This window comes from Cupressus sempervirens, chromosome 8 (genome assembly GCF_028749045.1).
Source record: "Cupressus sempervirens isolate cs-2001-9-10 chromosome 8, ASM2874904v1, whole genome shotgun sequence".
Lineage (NCBI taxonomy): Eukaryota > Viridiplantae > Streptophyta > Pinopsida > Cupressales > Cupressaceae > Cupressus > Cupressus sempervirens.
The window spans coordinates 806,685,062-806,694,166 of record NC_143125.1 but is presented as its reverse complement, the minus strand read 5'-3'; the positions used below and the strand labels follow the sequence as shown (position 1 = coordinate 806,694,166).

Sequence of the window (9,105 nt, the reverse complement as noted above, 5' to 3'; positions counted from 1 at the left end):
TCTCTTGAAGTGGAAGCAAGGGGTCTTGAATATTTGGCCAAGATTCTCATCTTGAATAGTGCTTGAGAACAATTGCCAAGAATTCATAGATAACCTCCTTCTTCTGAAGTAAGCTCTCAATTCATATCCCTAGTTTTAGTTATTCTTTTATAGTTGTTAAAAGAAATGCAATGAAATGAAAGTAAGCCTGGAGAAGAATAAATAAAATTTTCCTTTAGATGTTTGGGTAGGATGATAGAAGACCATATGTCAATACATTATTAAGCCTAAAACTATTTACCAAAGTGTATTTTTTTCTCCCTTATCGTATCATGATCATGGTTAACAAGGTACACTATGAAATAGTTTGGTTTTGGCATAATTTAGACATTGACTATCATCTCATTTATGTAGTAATATATACTTTTGAGTTAGTTTTTTTCTACATGATACATTTGTTTTACATAAAATATATATTAATTTTTAGTAATTCTTGAAGAATGAAAAGATGATTTATCTTATTACAAATAGTACATCTCTTGGTCTACACTTTTTTTTTTCACTTAAAGGAAATCTTAAAGAAATTTGAATTTTAGATATGAAATTCTATTTTAAAAGTTTAATCATTTTCAGTAGAATTTGGTTTATAAAATAAAATTAATTATAATTAAGTGTTTTATTTTTAGACTACATGTTATTTTTAAGATGGGTGAAGGACGAGGCATGTAATTATCAAAATTTTAAGGAAGGAAATTTGATAAAATCTAGCCATAATCAAATTCTAATGATTCATACTTATTTAAAATAGACTAAATATGTAAAATATTTTTATGTGATTTATTAATATATCGAGAGACACCACTTATGATATTTACATTTAAAAATGGTATCTTGTAAATAATGAAAAATCCTTAACTACAACCAAACATTACACATTCTTATCTAAACGTAGTTCTCATGAATAACTTGTTTAACAATACATCATAGACTTTTATTGCAATGCATTTATGAAATGTTTTTGATTAGGAAAACAGGTTTTACAGGGATCCTGAAACCCAAAGTTTTATAGCAAAAAACAAATTAAAGCAGAAAAGACAGAAAAAAAGCTACCTCAAAAGGCTAGAAACAAAAATGCTCGAAGCTTGTAAATAAAGGCCAGGAACAGAGCCTAGCGGTCAGACTAGTGTCCCTTCTTTTCCATTGCCTACAGGGTTTCTACAGCATCACTTTCCTTCTGGTTGGTCTCTTTCTCCTGGATCATGGGGAGGAAATGCATGTGGTCCCCCTGACTTTCTTGGATTCCAGTCTCTTTCTGAGGATCTTCCCGGCTGGTTCCGTGCTCTGTACTCTGCTCCACGTTCCCCACAAGACTAGCATTGGTCAGATAGTCCCCCAGATTAACAATGTTTTCATTCAAGGTATGGAGGGTATCCACAATCTGTTTAGTCACAATCTGGTGGACGAAATTCAGCCTTTGGACCTTCTGCTCGAGCCGGGTGATTCTATCCTCCTGATTGTCTCTAGGGTCCTAGCTTCTATCTTTTTCTTGGCTGCCCACCTGGTCTTTACTACCTTTGGCCTCATGATCCTTGGCATCCCCCCTGTTGTTGGTCTGGTTGGACCTATCCTTCAGAGTCTCAATTTCCTAAAAAAGCCACTTAATGGAGCAGAAATTGTCAATCAGGCTATTCTTTGCATTGTTGAGAAATTTGAAACCCGTTTCACAAACATTGTCAAAGAGAACCAAAAGAGTCGGGTCAAGGAGCTCATCATAGTGGGTGCTACTATCGAGATCCCCCAACACCTGGATTTTAGTAGGTTCTCTGACAATGCCCATACTGACCCTATCCATATTGAAATTGCTCTAGGCTCTTCTCTTATTTTTCCTAATGGCCTCCCCTCCCTTTTCAACCATGATTTCTATCATCTCTTCTGGGGGAAAAATGGGGACCTCTGGGGGGGAGGTGGGCGCAGTAGGACTGGGGGGCAAATTTGCATGGTCACTAAGATGATCATGCGTTGGGGTCTAGTCCAATTTTCTTTTCTTGGGGTTATCTTGGGTTACCAAGGGGGTCACCTCTTTCTTGTCATTATCTTTCTCCTTGTTGTCTTCCAACTCACTTTCCTTCTTTACCACCGAATCTGCCTCCTTCGACTCTGTATCTGACTCATCACTAGACTCCTTAGGATGAGGGGAAGGGGGGTTAGGGGGAGGGCACCTGGGGCTCTTCCTACTAGGGAAGCGGGGAGAGGGATTGGATTTTTGGGTTTCAGACTTGACATATTTCACAACGCGCACTTCCCCTGAGTCTGAGCTGGCGGTGTCCTCCGAGGAGCCACCCGAAACCCCAATGAACTTGACTCTTATCTAGATTTTTCAGAAACTCAAAAATGAGGAGCAGAAGACCTTCGTGAAGGGTGGGGTTCTTGACACGACATTTCTTTTAACTCTCTATATTCTTAGTCATAGAAGTATAAATATAGAAAGGAAAGGAGATTTTCACTTTATGTCTAAAATGATTAAGTAGAACAAAATGATGGGTCCTGACTCTATCGAACCTGGGCTTCAAAGTGACATACTCTATGATGATCCTCAGAACATGCCCCCAGATCTTCTTGATGGACTCAATGTCATAGTAGCTGCCAACCTTTACCAATTTTCTTTTCTCCTTGTCGTTCTTGACAAAAGTGTTGACAGCATTGGCGAACATCTTCTTATCCTTGAAGAAGCTCATGCCTTCTTGGGAGAAGCCTGTCACCTCTGCAATGAGACCCTCTGTGATTTGGTGGGAGACACCATCAATTTTGACCTTTCTATTGTGCCAGGTTTCAACCATAATCTTGGTAACCCCTGCATCGAACCATGGAGCCTCTCCATGAAGCTGGTTATGCCGCCCTTCTAGAGTTTTTTCCAAACCTTCCCTTTTTCTTTCCAACTCTCAGTTTCTCCCCATGGCTCTCTTCCAATCCTTTCTCCCACCATTGCGATAATATGCCTCTCTAACCCTAAACCCTTAACAGATTTGCAGAGCTCAAAAATGAAAAAATTGCTAAGGACAAGAGCTTTAATGCACGTGTTATTGGGTTTAACTCTGGCTTTCTTCTGCTTGTGTAATCCGTACACATTATTATGAAATGATGGGGTTCTGCATAACTCCAAATGATTCCCTTTTTAAAACATGATTTAGCATGTCTCATCATCATAAAAAATATTTTGAGTTGTTACCTTGAATTTGCTCCTTTCGGATGAGCTCCATAGCCACCGCCGAAAAATGATTATTGTTTCCCCACGTCATCACCGAATTGAATGTGACCACTGCGTTTGTGAACCAATCAGCAACCACGTTAGCTTCACGGTAGACATGGCTGACATGGTAATTTAAAAATTTTCTCAAGTCTATTTTTAGGTCCTCAATTATGTTTTCAATGGTCCATGATGGTTTGGTTACTCCTAAAATACAATTTATTATATTTAGGGAGTCTCCTTCAAGCCACAGTTGTTTGATCCCTGAGTCCACGACTAGCTTAACAGTGAGTTTGGCCGCACTGGCTTCAGCCAAATGGTTGGCTTGGTGACCAACAGGGGAGGAGATAGTAGCTATGCCCCCTCCCAAGCTATTTATTATGATTCCACCGCATCCAGCGGGACCAGGGTTCCCCTTAGCCACCCCATCAAAATTGGCTTTATGCCAGTTTTTGAGGGGGAAGGACCAAGTAGCCTATTGTCTTCTTTTGATCCTATCTTCTTTCATGGTCTTAATTTTTCCTCCATCCTTTATGTTTCCATCTCTAGTTGTGGAATAGTTCTCTTTCATGAGGCCATCAATTTTCTCTGCTATAATACCCTCAGGAGCTTCTCTATCTCTGAATATCCTATTGTTGCACTCCTTCCAGATTCTCCAGCAAAAGTGTGGGATAATCTAGGAACTCAAAATTTGGGAGTTCAGGCCTTTGTGGTTGCTACTCCACTATATGAAGAATTCCTGGATACTGGCTAGCGGGCACTAGTAGAAGTTCATATTGGAAGTCAGAAGACTCCACAGTCTAGAGGAAAAGGGGCAGTGAATGAAAATGTGATTAACTGTTTCTAGGTCATGCTTACAGAGGCAGCATCTGCTAGGAATAATTTGGCCTCTCTTGGCTAAATTATCCAGGGTAAGGATTTTGTCTTGCAAGAGGAGCCAAAAGAAAATGTTGATTTTGGGCGTTAATCTAGGGGTCCAGGCCTTGGCCCAAATAGGTTTCTTCCCTGTGCCCACAAGGGAAAGATAGCCTGAGGCTACAATATAATGGCCTCTAGAAGAGTCTCCCCAGATTAAGGCATCGCCTATCTAGTTGATGTTGATAGTGTTCAAAGAGGCCATCAAAGGCTCAAGATCTTGTGAAAGCTCTGCCAGATTGTGCCATTCATTCCCATTTTTGTAGTTTCTAACCAACATACCATATCTGCCTATTGCCTGATCAGCCCACCTGTCGAAAGAAGGATGGTTATTGAGAGGTTCTTGAAAAAGCCAGCTGTCCTACCAAAAAAGGATTTTGTCTCCCATTCCAACTTTCCATTTGGCCCTAGATTTAGCAAGGGGAAGGGCCTTCAAGATACCATTCCAAATGTTAGAACCTAATGGTAGCTCAACCCCCTAGAAAATGGAGGAGAGAGACAGGCCTCCCAAGTACTTCTCAGCCAAGATGTCCCTCCAAACCCCTATGCCTTGAAAGATGTGCTAAGGGAGTTTAGCTAAGAGGGATTGATTGAGGTGAGAAATTTTCCTGATTCCAAGACCTCCCTAGCTTTTGGGCAAGCAAACCTGGTCCCAGGCTACCAGGTGGTATCTCTTGTGGTCATCAGTTCCAGCCTAGAGAAAGTCCCTCTGAATCCTCTCCATTTTGTTCACTAACTTAACTGGAATCCCAAAGAGACTGAGGGAAAAGGTGGGGAGGTTCTGGAGAATCGAGTTAACCAGGGTGCATTTACCTGCCTGACTGAGGGTGGCCCCTTTCCAACCAACAAGTTTCTTGATGAAGTTGTCGATAATGTTTGTCCAAAAGGAGTCCGGGGTTTAGAGCCTAGAGGAAGCCCAAGATAAGTCACCAACAGGGACCCAATGCCACAACCCAAAATTCGAGCAATTTTCCTCTGCCTCTCCAGAGGAGTTTATGAAATGTTAAACAAGTGAATGACTATAATTGATCTGAATGAAAGACCGAAAAATAAAATAACACATTTATTTTATTTGATAATGGTCATTCAATGCCTTTATAATACATTAGTGATATAATAAATTATCAAAAAAAAAAATTACAATTTCCTACTCAATCTAAATATTATTAATATACATTAAAAATCTTTACAATAATTCCAAGACCTACAAAATAGATAAATATAAACCAAAACAATTCAAAACAATTTTTATTTGAATAAATGATAAGTCACATGCACCTCTAAACAATATATATTCAACTATTCAAATAGTACAAACTATTTTTCATAATGTCAACTTAGGGATCCATGGGAGAAAAAATTTCAAGACTAAATCAACTCCCTTGAAGTACTGATGTCCCCATTTCCTTTTTGATACAATTAATACCACAACTGATGCAAAACCCACTCCATACGATAGACCCACTCCTATCCAATACCATAAATTGTTCTCACTTTCTTCTTCTTCATTAGTAGATGCAAAAATGGTAGGAGGAGCTGAAGCAAATTCTGGCCAAGCGCATTTCTTTGAAAGTGGACATCCATATAAATTTGGATTGTTTGAAAATGACAATCTAGTAAATGTTGTCATGTGTCCTCCTTGTGGTATGATTCCTGAAAGATTATTGTCAGACAAATTGAAGGATCCTAAATAGCTTAAAGAACCAAGATCTAGAGGAATTTGTCTAGAAAAATAATTTCTTGAAAGATCTAATGATTCTAACCAACTCATTTGAACAATACTATTTGGAATAGTACCATTGAGATAGTTTATGAAAAGATTGAACAACTTCAAGCCCTTCAACTTTCCCAAATTAGAAGGAAGAATCCCATTCAATTTATTGTCTAAGAGGTCTATGGATGTCATGGTGGCAAAAATATATGCATACTTTTGGTTTATTCCTTTAGAAGCCATATTCAATCCATTCTCATACATGTAACTAGGATCAAGAAACCTGTACAAGTAAGCACCATCTGTGAAATTTTAAATTCTTTGTGTGGCTCTATCATCATTGCTTGTAAATTAAAAATGTCATGAGGTATAAGCCCTGATAGACAATTTGAAGAAAGGTCTAAGATTTGAAGGTATTTGAGATGTGCAATTTCTGCAGGAATACTACCTTCAAACCCATTCTTCCTCATTGCTAGCACTCCGAGCTCTAAAACATTCCCTATTGACTTTGGAATCTGACCTTTCAATAAGTTTTTCCCAATATCCAAAAAATATAATTTTGTAAAATTTCATATGGAAGGAGGGAGTGATCCACTCACCTTGTTATTCTTCATCACTAGTGACTGAAGCTGACTTAACTTTCCCAAATTGGATGGGATCATTCCCTTCAAATCATTATCCCCCAAATTCAAGACCTAGAGCTGAGAACAATTGGCGAAGCCTGCAGGGATAATTATTTACAAAATTTTAATATGTGCAATGAAGAGCAACCTTGCAATCTTGGAGGAATATGTCCCGTCAGTGAATTATTGTTGAGTAACAACACTTACATATCAGATGGCCAAATTGATAGTATTTGTCCACTCAATGCATTGTTAGACACATCCACTTCCTCCAAGCCTTTCCAAGTAGAAGTATTTAACAATAGGCGACCTTGCAGCTGATTTTTTGTTAGATTGATGTACTGAAGACTCATATCCTCTAGCCAATAGAAAATTTCTCCAACCAAATTATTGTCAACTAACTCCAATTGGTTAAGTAAGAATTGAGTCGAAATCCGTAATGGGATTCGACCATTTATGTTACATGATATCAAGCTCAAATACAACAATTGGAATGAGGGAATCCATGTAGTGCTAATGTTAATTACACAATTGGATAGGCTTAGTTCCTTTAATTCGTTAAGTTTGTGAAAGAAGACTTCTGAAATTATTTGATTGCCATTCAATGTGAGATAGAGTGACTTTAGTGAAGTGGGTAGCTTCCTAGAGGAGTTCCTCAAACTAAATGAATTCCTCTCAGCTAGGAGGGCTATTAGTGAGGAGAGCTTTGAAAATGCCATTTAGCTTGTTGGATGACAAATGCAAGTCTTCCAATGACTAGATATTGCTCAAGGACTTTGGGATATGACCACTCAGTTGATTCCTAGAAAGAATTAGCTTAGTTAGACAAGATAGGTTAGAGAGAGAAGATTGAATGCTTCCTGTGGTTGATTATACGAGAGATCTAAGTAATCTAGAGAAGATAGATTAGAGAGAGAGGATGGAATGTTTCTTGTAAGTTGATTATAAGATAGATCTAAGTTGATTTGAGAACCAAAATAAGTTAGAGAAGAGAGAATGCTTCCTGTCAATTGATTATCAAAGAGAGTTAAACTAGTTAGGGAAGAGAGATTAGAGAGGAAAGAAGGAATGGCTCTTGTCAGTTGATTGTTATTAAGAGATAACACATTGAGAGAAGACATGTTTGCAAAGGACAATGGAATGTTCCCACTCAAACTATTCCAAGATAAATCTAGTCTTGTGAGAGAAGAGAGTTTACATAGGCAGTTGAGAATATTCCTTGTTAATCCATTGACAGAGAGATCTAAGGTTGCAAGAGAAGCGAGGCTACACAAGCCCTCGGATATGGCTCCCCCTTCAGCTGAGATCATAATTTCAACAGAAACTACAGGATATGCCGTACCAGAGGCAACAATCTTCCCCCTTCCCCCTTTAACTGAACAAGAGCTTCCTCTTCCATCTCAATACATCCACAGCAGGAGCATACAAGAAACAAGAGAACAAAAGCAAACAAAAATAGTTCGGCCATGGCTGCCTTTTGTAGTGTGCACTCGACTGATTTGGCAGGGTAATTATATGGTAACAAAACATGGCAAGTCCTTTATTCGCTGATATTTCAAGGCACTCACAGACTTCAAATATGAGCTAAAAATTTTGAAGCACTTAAAAGACTTTTGTATTGACTTGACTAAATGTGAGGTTCAAACTTTCAATGTATTCACAGGATTTTCATAGAAATGCTAGAATTTTTGTATTGATCTGATTATAATTGAAGTTATAAATTTTAATTCTGGCCATAGCTGATATGAATTTTTTGTATTGATTTGATTAAATGTGAGCTTTTGTATTGACTTGATAAAATGCAAGGTTAAAATTTTTAATGGACACAATTTATATAGAAATACTAGAAGTTTTGTATTGACTAGATTAAAAGTGAAGTTGAAAATTTTAGTACACCCATAAATTTGATATTGAATCCACTAAATGTGAAGTTACAAATTTCAATGGATGCAACATTCTCATAGAAATACTAGAAGTTTTATATTGACTAAATAAAAGTGAAGCTAAAAATTTTAAGTTTGGCCAAAGCATGTCAGTATGGTATAACTGATATGACAAATTGGATTTTGACTGGAGTAATTGTGAGGTTAAAAATTTCAATGCAAGCACATGATTTTCGTAGAAATATTAAAAGTTTTGTATTGATTGGATTAAAAGTGAGGTTAAAACTTTCCGTTCAGATCATAGCATGTAACTATGGTATAGCTGATATGACAAATTCGATATTGACTTGACTAAATGTGAAGTTAAAATTCAATGCATACACATAATTTTCATAAAAATAAATAATAGAAATTTTAGTTTTATATTGTCTGCATTTAAAATGATGTTAAAATTTTTAATTCCTGCCATTGCATATCAGCGTGGTATAATAGATATGAAAAATTTTAATATTGACTCAGCTTATTAATGTGAGATTTATAAAAATAAATACTAATCTTTTATTTTTTTTATTTGATTAAATTAAAAATAAATTTTTTTTTAATACACTCACAATCTTTTTATAATTTTTTTGAGAAATATTTTATTCACTAGACTTAGATACACCCTCAGACTTTTCATAGAAATATTAGAAGTAGTGTATTGACTAGAATAAATGCAATGTTAAGAATTTTATTATTAATTATTTGATT

At 37.0% G+C, this 9,105-nt stretch overlaps 1 pseudogene; it reads right to left on the bottom strand.

The window, feature by feature from the left end:
* Positions 1-5,462: 5,462 nt before the first annotated feature.
* Positions 5,463-7,782, bottom strand: LOC149544852 (uncharacterized; annotated as a pseudogene).
* Between the last annotated feature and the right edge of the window lie 1,323 nt (positions 7,783-9,105).